We start from the raw sequence: 15,850 nt of genomic DNA, 5'->3' as shown, positions 1-15,850 counted from the left end.
TCCAGAAACACATCCCTGGGAAGCATCCATTCGTGGATTGAGTTAAGGACCTGCTCAGTGTGTCCGCCACAATGTTTTGACCTGAGGGAATGTGAACTGCCTGAAGAGTCACTTGATATTGGACTGCAAGATCCCATACCAGGAGTGACAGCCAGCAAAGAAGGTAATATCTTGTTTCCCCTGTTTGTTATATACAGCATCACTGTGGTATTGTCTGTGAATACCTTGAGAGGTACTGGAGAGAAATGAGGATGAGAAGCCTGGAGAAGCAGCAGAAGGGCTCTCATCTCTGACACTGACATGCTCTTTCTGTTGAAGTGGAGACCATACCCCTTGCACCTTTAGGGAGCCAAAAGCTCTTTCCCATCCCACATCTGAAGCATCTGTGAACAGTTCCTGAGAAGGAACGGGGGGATGAAAATGGAGCCTTGAGTTTAAAGAAAACTGCTGGAACCACCATCCCACTGGCACAGCTGTAGAGGTGAGATCTCAGCTGAGTGGCCAGGCCAAGACCTCCAGCACCCTCTCTGTCCAACCACGTTGCATCCCTCCCCAAGTAGCTCTCACACACACACACACACACACACACACACACACACACACACACACACACACACACACTTGACTTGTACACACACACACACACACAGCCTAGGAAAGGCTGGCACAGGTTTACTAGCTATGCCCCTTTCTGCCCAGACTAGAAGGTAGTTTTGTCTGCCACCAGCCACTCTTTATCAGCTACTCTAAGGTCCTTAACAAAGGGTGTCTAATCTTACTGTGTAATGTTACTATTAATCCAAATGGTAGTTTGACCAAAAGCAAGGCTATTAGGAGTGGCCCACAGTGTCACCAAATAAATATGAAAATACTCTCAGAGATTAAATATGTCACACAAACATTGGCCACAACGAAAGGGTTAAATATATTTAATAATACAAAATAAAACAACAAGAAAATACTCAGTAAATAATCACAGTTACATCAGAGTTCAAAATCACAGGAAATAACTTAAAACAACATTGCAGGACAATCTCAAATAAATAAAGAAAACATCTAAGCTATACTTCACTATATTCCTGTCTGAATCTAAGAGAAATTCTGTACCCTAGTTAACTTACTTACCGAACAAAGCAACGCAGATGTGGTGAATGGGTTTTCCAGCTGATGTTGTCAGGTCAAAGACGAATACATAATGCTCTACCTCTCTCAAAGAGTTCTTTAATTAATATCTCAAATATTGCTGCTGGGATACTTGCAGCATGACATGACTTCTTGTCATCTGACTATGCCAGGTGAAAATCCCCACGGCACCTGGTAGCATTTAGCACCTCTCTGGGAAAACACATAAACAAGGACTTTTCTTAGATCTAAGGCAAATGGTGGAAGTTGTAAAATAATTTACATTCCTCCACATTTAAAGACAATACAAAAAACTTCTAGTTATAGACATTATGTCTCCTGTTGCACTGAAACCATCTTTTATGGCGCAGTTATAAAATAATTTAATTTCAACTATTTTGCTGAAGTTTTGCAAGTTAACCTTCTATGTGCCAGTTCCCACTGTTAAAATATATACATTTACACAGTTACAATACTTTATATACATTTCTGTTCTTCTCCAGTAGGGTACACTGTGGATACATCTTTAAGCTGAGTACTCTACAACATATCTCTTCAGCACATGTCTGTAGAAACCATCTTATATGACATACAGTTCTAATAAATTTGTAACATAAGCATATGAATTATGTTGATATTCACAAATGATACATAGCCATTTACAAAATTCCAGACAGCTGTGCTGGCAGTATCTCTTTCTGTCACACTTCTATACAAATCATATTAATATTCACAAATGACATATACTTATTTAGAAAATTCCAGATAGGTAGGCTGGCAATATTTCCTTTTGTGATACCTAGGACAATGAAAGTGTGCACTGGCCAGACCAAACTTAAGGTGAAAATTAGAATATGGCAACATCTTTCAGAATTAACTTGCTTTTCATGCAAATAAACTGCATAATGGGAGTGTAGAAGACTTTAAACATGTGGTCTTGAGCAGTATTCGTTTAGTTTGTAGAACTAATAGAGTCTCAGCCTATATAATTTTGAAATGTAATGCACTGACCCTTTGAGGTCTGAATTATGACAATTACTAACACTCATCCATCTACCTACTTAATTAAATAAAGTATTTAAAACTTCAACAAAGCATCTTTATTCCTTCCACAGGGAGGGCATCAGACTGAGTCTCCTAGATCTGTTAGCTAAAGTGATTTTATTTGGACTAATCATTTTTACACTGTTCCATTCCTAAGTCAGGGTACAGCTGAAGTTCATTTAATTAGTATTGTTTCAGTCTTTGATGTTAGCCAAGACGTCTCTTCTCAGCACCAGCAATGTGCCCAGAATGGACTCCTTCTGTAATTCATACAGTCTTTCATGTACAGGTAGCATATGCAAACATGACTAAGGTATTTTTTTTGGAACTGTCTGGGTATTTATCTTCTACATTGCTCTCATTTCTGCTTCCAAAACCTGGTATTTTATGACTTTTTTAAAACCCTTATCTGATGAACTATACAATTTTCATCATCCACAAAAAGTAGATGAGATGTCTTTAAACAAGATTGGTTTCCAAATTGTAACCGTAACCTAATCTGTTTAGTAAATACCTTAACAGGTTAAAAGCAAAACAAAACAGCAGCAGCAGTGACAGAGAATCACCCTGGAATATCCACCCTTTGAATTTGTATCCCAGAGATCATTTGCCCTTTGTCACAGCTCCTCTGCAAAGTGGCTTGCCACTGTTTTATAGTCACTGTAATGTAACTGATCAAAGTTGGGTATATCGTATACATCTGTCAACATTCCTTTATCCATGAATGTGGAACACTGTCAAATGCATTTTTGTAATCTATCCATGCCACACTTAGATTAGTTCCCTTTTTACAATTCTCTATTACAGCTTTATTTAGCAACAAATGATCTTTTTTCCTATATGACTTTCTTCTGTTACCCTTTGTTCTATTGCCATAATTAATTTTTTTTCTAAATGACTATAAACTCTGTCTGCATCAATTCCAGTACATAGTTTGTATACTGTAGGGAGGCAAGTTACTGGGTTACAGTTTTTAGGATGGCTTGCAGGTTCACTCTTAATGAGTATAATTTTTCCTGTTGCTAACCAATTTGGTGACATTTTGGGATGTATATATAAGTAATTCTTATTCAAGGCTAAATCTTTGTGCAAAGATGTTAATGTTTCCCTAATTTTGCCTCAATTTCTTTGGTCATTACTTCACCCCATTTCATATCCTTTATATTACAGCTCCTTACTCTTTCTTTTAATTCTCCCATTGGCAAACAAAATGAGGGGCTCAGAAATACAAGGCTAGAATTGGTATGGTAATCAAGAAAAGTTGGCTTTATTCTCAGATATTGTTTTGTACCTGATAAATCCATAAAAGGTCACCTCAGCATTGTGGAAAATTTTGAGACAGCTTCAAGTCTTTTCTGGATATAAAATTAATGAAGATAAAACAATGGCTATAGCTGTAAATTATGTACCCATACAAAATGGTTCAGCAATACCCATGTTTGTGGGGACATGACAAGGTAAAGTATTTAGGAGTATGGATTAAAAAGGCTTCTGTTATGGCTGCTAATGATATGTGGGAAGAGACTAAATAAAAGATAATACAAAAATTGAGAAACTGGAAACTTTTAGTTATGTACTCACCATAACTTTAGATGTTTGGGATCCATCTCGCCTACATTCTGTACTGATGGGCTCGGAGCTGATCCCTCGGCTCCGACTCGGCACGCTTATGCTATAGAGCGAGGCCTCTTATTGGCTGAGCTATCTTTATCCCAGGATGCACCACCACTAATCCCCCAGATCTTGTTTGTCCGCATTCATGCACACATGCATAACTTGTTTATATAACATTGTTAGATGTTTCAAGATGAAACAACAGGATTCGGACCTTCTGATATCCTCTGATCTCCAAGGAAGGGGGAAGGAGGGTGGGTTATTAGGAATGTAGGCGAGATGGATCCCAAACATCTAAAGTTATGGTGAGTACATAACTAAAAGATGTTATGTGATCCTATCTCGCCTACATTCTGTACTGATGGGACAGCCACCCTAGCACCTAAATCCCGGGTGGCTCATTGGAAAACACTCCTGAGCACTGTGGAACCAAATGAAGCTCGTCCTCTAGATGCCACGTCCAATTTGTAGTGGGAAATAAAGGTGTGGGAAGACCATGTAGCCGCAGCACAAATGTCACTAATAGCAAGCTTAGAATGAAATGCTATAGAAGTAGCCATAGCCCTTGTAGAATGAGCTTTGACAGCGGTGGTAAGCTCTTTGTTAGAATAAAAATAAGCTTGAGTAATACAGTCCCTGATCCATTTGGCAATAGTGACCTTTGTGACAGCTTTGCCCAATTTATTGTCTGCAAAGGATACAAACAACTGATCTGTTTTCCTTGATTGTTTGGTCCTGTCTAAATAAAAACGTAACTGCCTGTGGACATCTAGTGTGTGGAATATGAACTCCGCTTTGTTAGAGTATTTTGGGAAAAAAATGGAAGCTCTAACGATTGTTGTAAGCAGAAACTAGAACAAACTTTAGGGACAAAGGAAGGATTTGGCCTGAGGGATACTCTGTCCTTGTGAAAAACTAAGCACGGGGTTTTACTGACAAAGCTTGAAGCTCTGAAACTCTTCTGGCAGAAGTAATAGCCACCAGAAAAGCTGTCTTCCATGATAGAAACTTTAGATCACATGTAGCTGCCGGTTCAAAGGGGAAAGAAGTCAAGGCACGTAACACTATATCGAGATCCCATGGAGGTGCAGGATGAGAAATCGGAGGTCTTAATAGAGCAGCACCTTTCAAGAAGGTCTTACACAATCTGTTGCTCATTAAAGGTGAGTCTATCGATTGGTGAAAATTAGAAATTGCTGCCAATTGTACCTTGATGGTAGAAACTGAAGAGCCTTGATTGAAAAGAGAAGTTAAAAATTTTAGTACTTCTGCCACGGGAATAGAAATCGGGTCCAGGCCCCGGAGTTGAGCCCAAATAGCAAATCTTTTCCACTTGCTAGAATACAGTTTCTTTGTAGCAGATTTATGAGCCGAAGACAATGTGTGTACAACATCTGGATCCAATGTATGACTCCTAACTATAGTCGGAAGAGGAGGAGCCAAGCCGTCAATTTTAAGGTGTGTAGGGACTGGTGGAATAGTCCCGACTGATGAACCAGTAGGTCTGGGATCTGATCCAGGAATCATGGACCTTCCAGAGCATATTTCCGAAGATAGGGAAACCATACTTGACGGGGCCAGTAAGGAGCAATTAAGATCATTTTGCTCCCCAAGAGAGATGCCTTTTGAATCACCCTGGGAAGGAGAGGAACTGGAGGGAAGGCATAAAGCAAGCCGGTGGGCCAAGGACAGACTAGCACGTCCATGGGGCTCTTCCCCGGAGCCGGGGTTAGGGAGAAGAATTCTTTGCACTTCGCATTCAGAGCAGTCGCGAATAGGTCGCAACACGGAACTCCCCATTTGTTGAAAATCTGACTTGCCACTGTCATATTCAGAGACCATTCGTGGGGAGAGAGGATGGTTCTGCTCAATCTGTCGGCTATCACATTGGACTTGCCCGGTATGTGAGTAGCCACTAGGAAGCGTTTGGTCGAGACTGCCCATTCCCAAACTCTCATGGCTTTTCTGCAAAGAGGGTAGGATCTGGTCCCTCCCTGTTTGTTCAGGTACCAGACAACTGACATGTTGTCTGAGTGAACAGCAATTACGCCCTGAGGGAGATAATCGTGAAGGGCTTGAAGAGACAGAAGTACTGCCCTCATTTCTAAGATGTTGATATGAAGTAAAGTCTCTTCCGGGTGCCATTTGCCTTGGACTGACCTGCCCAGGGAATGCCCCCCCCACCCCATCTGGGAGGCGTCCGTGGTCAAAATGGCCGCCGGAGGAGGTAGAACAAAGGGTCGTCACTGATCCAGATTGGAGGGCACTAGCCATCAGCGAAGGTCCCGTTTGCATGTTTCCGTGATCCATATGAGGTGACTGAGAGGGAGTTCCTGAAAGGACCACTGAGCTGAAAGAAGCCATTGGAGAATTCTCATGTGCAACCTTGCCAAGGGGACTAGAAGAACCGTGGCGGACATAGATCCCAATAGCTGCAGGACCATTCTGGCTGGGGCTTTGGACCTGGGAAGTAAGGCTCGAACTTGAGTCTGTATGGTCTGAATTCTGTCTGTAGGTAGATACCCCCGCATTTGGTTTGAGTCTATCTCTACCCCTATGAATCTTATTCGTTGAGATGGCAGCAACACAGACTTTGTCCAATTGAAGGTGATTCTAAGGGAGTTGCCCAGCGATACAGTGGCTTGTAGGCTCCGCAGTAGTAGATGCTTGGAGGTGGCAGTTAGGAGCCAGTCGTCTAGATACGGAAACACCTGGAATCCTAGACTTCTCAGATGAGCAGTCACGACTGCCAAGCACTTGGTGAACACCCTGGGGGCTGTGGTGAGACCAAAGGGCAGCGCGCGGAACTGAAAATGACTGCCTCCTAGGCTGAAGCGCAGATGTCTCCTGGACGCTTGATGTACCATGATATGGTAATAAGCATCCTTGAGATCTATGGAGCACATCCAAACACCCTTCTCCAGCAATGGGAGAATGGTTTGTAGGGTGACCATCCGGAACTTGCACTTTTTAACTGAACGGTTGAGGATGCTGAGGTTTAAAATGGGCCTCAAGTCCCCGGTCTTTTTTGGCACCAAAAAGAATCTTGAGTAAGTCCCTAATCCGATCTGGTCTACGGGGACCGGTTGGATGACTCCTTTTTGCAGCAGCTTTAAAGCTTCTGAGGCTGCAGTATCCCGCTGACTGGGTGGCGGGTCCGGGATTTTTTTGGACTGAAAGGGGGGATGAGAGAATGGGATGGAGTAACCTCCAGCGATAATTCGAAGCACCCATCGGTCCTGAGTGATACCTTCCCAGGCTTTTAAGGGCTTCGAGAAACGACCCCCGACTGGCTCCGGAGCAGCACAGCCGGGCAATCCCTCAGGGACTATGAAAGGCTGAAGAGCCACGAAAGGACTCGCGGTCTCCAGTGTTGCGAGGGCCTCTGCCGCCTCTGGGACGGCGTCTTCCGGAAGAATTTCCCCCTCCTCTGCCTCTGGAAGGGGACTCCTCCTGCTGCGAGGGGTAAGGCTTTTGAGATCTACGGAACCACATCTTCTATCCTCTTTTAGCCTTGGGATAAGGCCGAAAGGGAGTGGAAAATCGTGCCCCTACGGCAGTCAGAGTCTTACCCTCCTGTTCACAGCGGGTCAGTGTGTCCTTTACCTTGGGTCCAAACAGGGAGGACCCATCAAAGGGGGTGTCGGCAAAGGAAGACTTAAAGGCCTCCGCGAAATGACACAGGCGGAGCCAGGCTTGTCTCCATAGAGCAATGCCTGTACCCGCCGCTCTACTCGCCCCTTCGGCCGCATAAGAAATGAGCCTCATGGACGAGTTCGAAATGGACGACATTGTAGCCAGCTGAGAGCCAACCGTCTGGGCCAGCTCCTCAGGCAGGTTACCCAAGAGGGTATCGGATAGCTCCTTAATCAGATCCCTCTGAAATCTGGTAAAGTGCATAAGGTAGTTCAAGGACCTCAATGTAAAGGCCGTTGAACTGAGGGTGCTCTTTCCATACCGATCCATGCTCCTAGACTCCTTATTAGGAGGATGGACGGACGTCGAAGCCTCTGCTACATCTTGCTGGGTAGCAGATGCCACCACCAAAGCATCTACAGCCACACCTTTAGTTAAAAACTCTTTTTCAGGGGGTGCCGAGAGGAACTTGTTCGGACGAGCAGGCACCGGTTCCACAGAGTCTGGGTGTTCCCACGCCCTTCGACAGATCAAATCCAAGAGCTCATCGAAGGGCGGAGACACCCAGGAGGCGGAGGGCTGAGCCCCGAAGGCCTTCAGGAACACTGACTCATCAGCAGAGGGAGGTTTGGACTGCCAGCCGCCTCGTTGTTTTAGGGCTTCCAGGATGTCCGCAAAGGAGACATCATCCGAGGACGACTTTGGGGACCCCTCTGCATCATCGAGATCAGTGTCTGATGTCAGAGACTCATCAGGGGAGTCAACGTGCTTCCTCTTGCACGATCTCTTCCTGGGGGGTTCTTCCAAAGAGGCTTCAGAAGGACCTCCAGGAGGGGGAGAAACCCCAGCGGGGGTAACCTGAGGCCCAGGGGCTCCGCTGTCTAAGGACAGGGGGACTGCCAAAGACCCAGTCTCCGTATGCAGGGATGGCGCTGCGGAAACCGTGGAGGTAGCCAAGGAAGATTTGGCTAATGCACTCCTCATAGCCCTGAAGGCGGGACCACCAGAATCCTGGGAGGGTCCCACCTCCGTGGCCACGACAGTGGACGGCACTCCCGCCGCCGACGCACCAAGAGGGAGACTTGGGACCGAAAGCACCAATCCCGAAGCCTCCCCCCCAGGGCCGAAGGAGGAAGTCCGAGTACTGAACTCCGACCTAAGAGCCGGAGTTGGAGCAAGGGTCGGGCCCGACCCTAAAACCTCCATCAGTTCCATCAGTGCCGGCTCCAACGGTGCCGAAGCTGTTGGAGGAGGAACCACAGTAGGAGAGTGGACCATCGGCTCCGAAGCCGAATGGGCTGGAGCCGAAACCAGCTTTTGGAACACCGGAGACTGGAAGAGTCTAAGGAGCACCCTGTCGATGTCCAAATCAGACATCTTGGATGATCTAGAGGATACCGATCGGGCCCAAACCGATTTCTCCATCGGCTCCAAAGGGCTCCGGGACCGGCTCCGAGTGGACTCTACCACTACCGGCTCCGAGGGAGATCTCAAGGTAATTTCCCTCGGTGCCGATAAGGACTTCGGCTCCGAAGGGGAAGAGTCTGAGCCGGTAACCCTTATCGGCTCCAATATCAGTGGAGCCGATGAGGGTGACCCGCCTCTCGACGCTCCAGTCCTCGGCTCCGAAACCAGAGGAGTCGAGGCTGGAGGCATCGAGGCAGACCGTTCCGCCCTCGGCTCCGAAGTCCGTGGAGCCGATGGAGAAGACTGCTTAGATCTTTTTGCAGTCGGTTCCGACTGACTGGTCGGAGCCGACGCTTTCTTCTTTTTAGAAGGAGAAGGAGAGGAAGATAAAGCCTCCTCGAAGGATGGCTTGATTAACCCCTTGAGGATTAATTTGTTCTTCCTCTCCTGGAGGACTCTTGATGAGAAAGCGTGGCACACACTACACGACTCTTGTAGGTGCTTGGCACCTAAGCAATAGACGCACGAGGAGTGGTCATCCGTTATGGACATTTTGAAACCACACCTCGTGCATTTCTTAAACCCGGAGGGTTTGTGTTCTTTAGACATAGCCAAAGTCAAACACAGTTGTCTACAAACAATCAAAAAAGAAGGGTTACAGCAAGTAACAAAATCCCTACTTTAATATTTTAAAGTTAAAAAATAAAATATATATTTTTTTTTAATACAGTAAGAGACAATTTTCTATAGAAGAAGATAGATAGAGAGGGTCAAGACCCTCTAACTTAAACGGGTACTTGACCCACACACAAAACCAAGGTAGTAGAAACAACAGGGGAAGGCCCCTCTAAGTTAAACGGGAAACCTTCCCCGACAGGAAAAAACACTAAATCCTACCAATACACGTTCGTACAACAACAAAATAGCAACAATAGCTATTAAAACAGCTTTTGGGTTTAAATTAAGCAAAATTCTGACAGGAAAAAGCCTAAATAAATAGTACTTAGTCCAGCCAAGTTGAGACCACGTCTAAGCTTTGTAAGTGGCAAACGAGATCTGGGGGGTTAGTGGTGGTGCATCCTGGGATAAAGATAGCTCAGCCAATAAGAGGCCTCGCTCTATAGCATAAGCGTGCCGGGTCGGAGCCGAGGGATCGGCTCCGAGCCCATCAGTACAGAATGTAGGCGAGATAGGATCACATAACATCTCTTATTTATGGATAGTAAGACAGAAGGAGTATTTTGAGTCCCTTTAGTCTTGTATACTGGGGTCAGGCATACTTTTATCAACCCAAGGAGAAGATGCGGACAATAATTAATAAAGAATTGAAAGAATTTATCTAGGAAGGAAAGAGGGCAAGAATTAAGTGGGATAAGTCAATCCTTCCAATAGAACAAGATGGCTTTGGTTTACCTGATCTGAAGGGATATTTTAGAACTACACAGTTAAGCCTCATTTACATAACACAAGCAGAAGGTTATAATTCAATGTGGAAAGGAAGGATGTTGAAGCAAGGGGGAAGTTCATGGGGGGGTTGGATGCAGATCCAGAGGGAGAATAATAAAAAAATACAGAATATTATATTCATAAAGTATAAAGTAGCAGAAAGTATTCTAAGAAATAAGTTGATATGATAATGAAGAAAGGACATTTTACTAACAGGGATGATTGTAAGTAGGGGGTACAAAAAATATCCAAGAGGTGGTTGGAATTTACTGGAGAACTCTAGCAGAGGAACTCAGATATTGGAAGCAAATAGCTCAAGCAGGAAAGGTAACAGAGTAGAATGAGGCCAAAAAAACATCTGGAGTGCAGGCTAGAAATGGCCTTCCCTATCAGGGCTTGATTTCAGAGTACAGGCAAAAAGAAAGGGATATGGGAATCTTAAGTGAAAGACCTGCCCTCACAGCATCTTTAACTGAATCTAGAACTGAAGCAGGTGTTAAAAAGGAATAATTAGTATGGCATATAAAATATTGCATGATAACTATAAAAATCAATCAAAGGAGGTTAACTGGGTAGAGAGAATGGAAAAGCAATTTACAAGAAAACAGTGGGAAGACATATGTATGGCTCCCAAGCATGCAACTAAGTCCAGAAGGTTTAAGATCTTTGCTTGGAAATGTTTGCATAGGTATCTGTATACTTTAAGCAGACTTTTTTTCCTCAGGTAGATAAATGGTGGAGTGTAATGGAGAAGAAAGAAGTAACTGGGAACATATGTTTTGGGAATGTAATGAGTTGGAAGATTTTAAAAATTCTGCACAGAGTACTCTATCAGAAATACTGGGTGAGCAAATGGCTGTAAGTAAGGAATTGATTCTTTTGAGCTGGGATATAGGATCTAAAATGCCTATACATAGTAAATCTTTATTAAGGTTAATTCTGTTGCCTGCCAAAAAAGCAATTACTAGAAAATGGAAATCAAAGTCTACACAAACTTTATTTGAGGTATTGAATATTGTAACACAGATAAAAAAATTGGAATAGGGATTTTTAGAAAAGGGAAATAGCAAATTACCTATAAGTAAATGGAAGTTGTGGGTACGATACATGTATAATAAAGTTCAGGAGAAGGAGTGAAGTTTAAGCAAGACAGGAATTCAGTATTTTTTGTAATGTTGGACTCATGATAGTAGCAAAAGAAAAAAAAATGTGATGCATATTGCATTTAAATGGAAAAATGTTAAAATGGTTTGTTTTATTTTTTGTTAGTATATGTTTGCCTGTGTTTTAAATGATAATTTAACAAAGGTGTTTAAAACAAGTTACCAGAAAAAAAATTCTTTCTAGGTATCTGCTATCTGGAAATTCTGGGCTTTTTGTGTAATAATGACAATACATAATTTCTTTCTTATCCTCAGTAATCCACACTGTCATCTTTATGGCTCTATTTTGAATTGTCGGTTTTTGTGGAATACTAGACCCGGGGTGGTGGTGCTGCGGTAGCGTTGTCTCCTCACAGTAAGACGCTGTCTAGTTCGATTCTCAGCTAGAGCGTCTTCTGTGTGGAGACATGCATGAATGGGTGTACCTTTGTTGAAGGTTGTGCATCAGGCCTGGCAAGCCAGTACGTAAAAATCAACTGCCAATCATTAGCGGACCGGAGTTCCACTGTGGCGACCACTAACCGGGAAAAGCCAAAAGACACAAACAAACAAACTTCCTTCTACAACATGGGGGCGAGCTTTCCCTGAACTTGGCTAAACTCTATTGTATGACTGTTTCTGTGGACTGAGGATGCTGCACTGTCTTTTTTTCCAGTCCTGGTACCAATACGTACATCAGGTTTGGGCACTTTATCCTGGGACCTGTGCACCTGTCTTTTTATTTTTATAATCTACCTTTTTCCATGATATATGCTATATAAAATAATGTCTATATGAGCTGGGATACAGGATCTGAAATGCCTATACATAGTAAGACCTTATTAAGTTTAATTCTGTTGGCTGCCAAAAAAGCAATTACTAGAAATAGAAATCAAAGTCTACACCAATTGTATTTGAAATATTGAATATTATAACAGAGATAAAAAAAACTGGAAGAGTGATCTTTAGAAAAGGAAAAGAGCAAATTACATATAAGTAAACAGAAGTTTAAGGGAAGGCAGGAATTCATCAATTTTTTGTGATATTGGACTTATGATAGCAGCAAATAAAAACATATGTGATGCATACTGTATTTAAATGGAAAAATGTTAAAATGGTTTGTTTTCTTATCTGTCAGTATATGCTTGCCCATGTTTTAAGTGATAATGTAATAAAGGTGTTTAAAAAAAAAGTTACCAGAAAAAAAAAATTCTAGGTATCCCCTATCCGGAAAGTCTGGACTTCTTTTGTAACAGCAACAATTCATAATTTCTTTCTTGCCCTCAGTAGTCTACTTTGCCATCTTTATGGGTTTTTTGAACTGTCAGTTTTTGTGTTTTTTGTGGACTACTACTTCCTTCTACAACAGGGCCAACTTCCCACTGATCGTGGCCTAACCCCATTGTACGACTGTTTCTGTGCCCTGAGGATGCTACAATGTCATTTTTTTTCTTGTCCTGGTACCACTGCATACACCAGGTTTGGGCACTTTTTAAACCTGGGACCTGTGTGCCCAACTGTCTTTTTATTTTTTAATGTACCTTTCTCCACGATACTATGCTATATAAAATAATGTCTATATAACAGTGTAATCCTGGCGAGATGTTGTAAAAACAAGGTCCACCATGAAAAGGTACTCATCAAGAATTGAGGACTAATTCAGTTCCAGCAATACTATTATCCTTTTCTTGCTGATTTCATCTCCCCATTTGGACCCCAGTTAAATGTTTGCCATGGAATTTGTGACAAAAAAAAATACAATAAGATATCGACTTGGAAATGGTCTGCTTTGACACAGTTTATGCTTTCCCATGCTTTAAGTGATAATGTAATAAAGGTGATCAGGCAACCACACAGTGTATCTTCTGCATTACTTTTAGGGATCAGAACAGAGGGAGAGAAGGCATATAGAAATCTGCCCTTTTAGCAAATAGAGAAAGCATCCACTTCCAAGCTTTTCGGTTTGGGACTCTGGAGTAACATTTCTCGATCTGAAATTTTTTTGTGTGAAGCAAAGAGATCCATCTTTGGCATTTCCCACATTTGTGGCAAAGACATGAAGACCTCTCTGTGCAGTGCTCACCCATGGGGATCTGACAGGGCTCTGCTTAGCTGATCCACTAGTAGGTTTATTCCCTGTCAGAATGTATAACTACCCTTAGGATTACACCATAATATATGGCCATTTCTCAGGTTCTGTCATCCAGCACATCTGGCAGGAGTACGCGCTCCTCTGTCTGTTGATATACCACATCACAGTAGTATTGTCTATAACAATTCTGATGATTCCTGGAATTCATATTTATTTTAATGTTTCCAGAGCATACTGAATTGCTAGACTCTCCAACAAGGTTTACAGAAAATATGGTCTCTGACATGCTCCAGGTGCCATGCACCTTTAGGCACTGGGAACCTGCCCTCAAGGCTGCTCTGAAGCATCTGCAGTTAGGATCAGGTTGTGGGTAAGGGGACAGAATGGTATTCATTTGTTCTTTTTAAGCATGGTAGGGCTAGCAGGATATGTGCCATTAAATGAGAATGTTGATTCCATGGGTTCCTGAGCTACCAATGGCTTTTCCTAATATGTATTTGGACAAAGGTGCTATTAGAATGGTAGCAGATATTTATTTATTTACTTACTGAGTTTTGTTGACTGGGAAATTCTACTGGGTCAGAAACCCATTTTCAGTAAAGGCCCGGGGAGAAAAGCTCCGCAAAAAAATTTAATACAGACTAATTTAAAGATAAAAATAGACAATAAACAAACTTTGTAAAAATTACATAGGCTATTACTATATAACATGCAGTACTTTAAGAAAAAAAAGCCTTCAAATAAATATTGTAGTTTGCTTCAAGGTAAATAGTTCTTTAAACACTTAGGAGGTTCTAGACAATGCCTAGGAGTAGCAAAAGAGATTAGAATATGTTAGTTGACACAGAGAAAGTTCTTAGGAAGTTTGAGAAGAGTTATTTAATGGGGGAAAGGAAAAAGAGTGGATAATTAAATTTTACTTGTTTATGGTGGTTTATACTTTTGCACACAAGAACAGATATGATTATTGAGGTAGTGGCATTTTAGTGCAGATTTGAAAGTTTTTAATGAGTCTGGTTGAGTGATAGAGGAAGGAAGGGCATTTGATAATCTGGCAATGGTAAAGGAATACAGGTTTTGTCCAGCTCTTTTGTTGGGTTTGGTTATACTTAAAAGCTGTTTGTTAGTAAACTGAAGATTCCAGGCTGGGATATAAGATTGTAGGAGAGAATGAAGTGCAGGGCAGTTGTTGGGTTTATGTATCAGTTTGTGGGCAAAACTTAGTTGGGTACAATACAGGTAATGAGGGTATTTAAACCAATTAAGTTCTGAAATGGTCTGGCAATGGTGTATGGAATTTAAACCAATTTTCAGTTCTGAAATGGCCTGGCAATGGTGTGTGTAGTTTGTTATCCCAGAGGCAAATTTTGCTATTTTATAGTAACATGATTGCAGTTTATTACTTAGAGATGTGTGAATGTTTGAAATTGGATTTCCACTGAGAAGGGAAGGGATAAGTAGAGTGTTTGCAAGTTTTATCTTGGTTGGCTTATCCAAATAAAGTTTATGTCTGTTAAGTTTGCCAAGCTTGCAGTGTTTTTCTTTTTTTTATTTTACTGAGAATAAGTTGCTTGAAGTTGAGTTTATCATCAATAGTTATCCCTAATAATTATGCTATCTTCACTAGTTTAATTTCTGTGTTGTTTTACGAGTAAATTTTAAAGTACGAAGTTGACAGTTTTGTTGAGAATACTAAGAATTTTGATTTTTTGGGGTTCAGTAATAGTTGTGCTTTGTTTAGCCAGGTTTCTATAAATGTAAAAGCATTTTGTGTAATGCTAAGGAGATCAGAGAAATTGCTAGGAGAGGATAGTGTAATTATCAGCATACTGGATGAGTGTACTTAGTTGGGATGCTTTGTGAGGATTATTAATGAAAATATTAAAAAGCAGAGGCCCTAGAATAGATCCTTGGGGAACCCTTGTCTGTTACCATGGATCTTGAGGATTACTCTGGTTATCCATATAGGTTTCTGCATCATTATCTGGAAAACGTCCTTGGGAGATAATACATTGCCTTGAGGTAGAAACACCCTTGGCATCAGGGTGTGCAAACGATTTCACAAGAACACTGCTTTATGGTAGGGTTCCATTCAATTTCTGCAGGCTGAGGGTAAAGCCTAGATTCTGTAGACATTCTTGTGAAAACAGAGGACCTTTATCACCTCCTTCCTTTAAGATGCTTGCATGAGGCAGTCTATCAGCTATGGATAAATATGTATGCCCTTTATCATGTAGTGGGCAAAAACTAGTGCAAGATGTTTTGTGAACTCTTAAAGAAATGAGCAAGTCAAAGGGTGAGGGGTGAACTGAAAGTGACCACTCCCATGAAAAGCAAAACATCTTAG

General features: G+C 42.2%; 1 protein-coding gene across 1 annotated transcript in view; it reads right to left on the bottom strand.

Annotated features, from left to right (window-relative positions):
- Positions 1 to 15,850, bottom strand: part of PIGL (phosphatidylinositol glycan anchor biosynthesis class L) — an 879,462-nt gene that overhangs the window by 634,224 nt on the left and 229,388 nt on the right. The window lies entirely within an intron of this gene.

The sequence above is a fragment of the Protopterus annectens genome, chromosome 13.part0, assembly GCF_019279795.1.
Source record: "Protopterus annectens isolate FY-2018-M chromosome 13.part0, PAN1.0, whole genome shotgun sequence".
Classification (NCBI taxonomy): domain Eukaryota; kingdom Metazoa; phylum Chordata; order Ceratodontiformes; family Protopteridae; genus Protopterus; species Protopterus annectens.
This window is presented reverse-complemented; position numbering and strand designations above follow the sequence as displayed.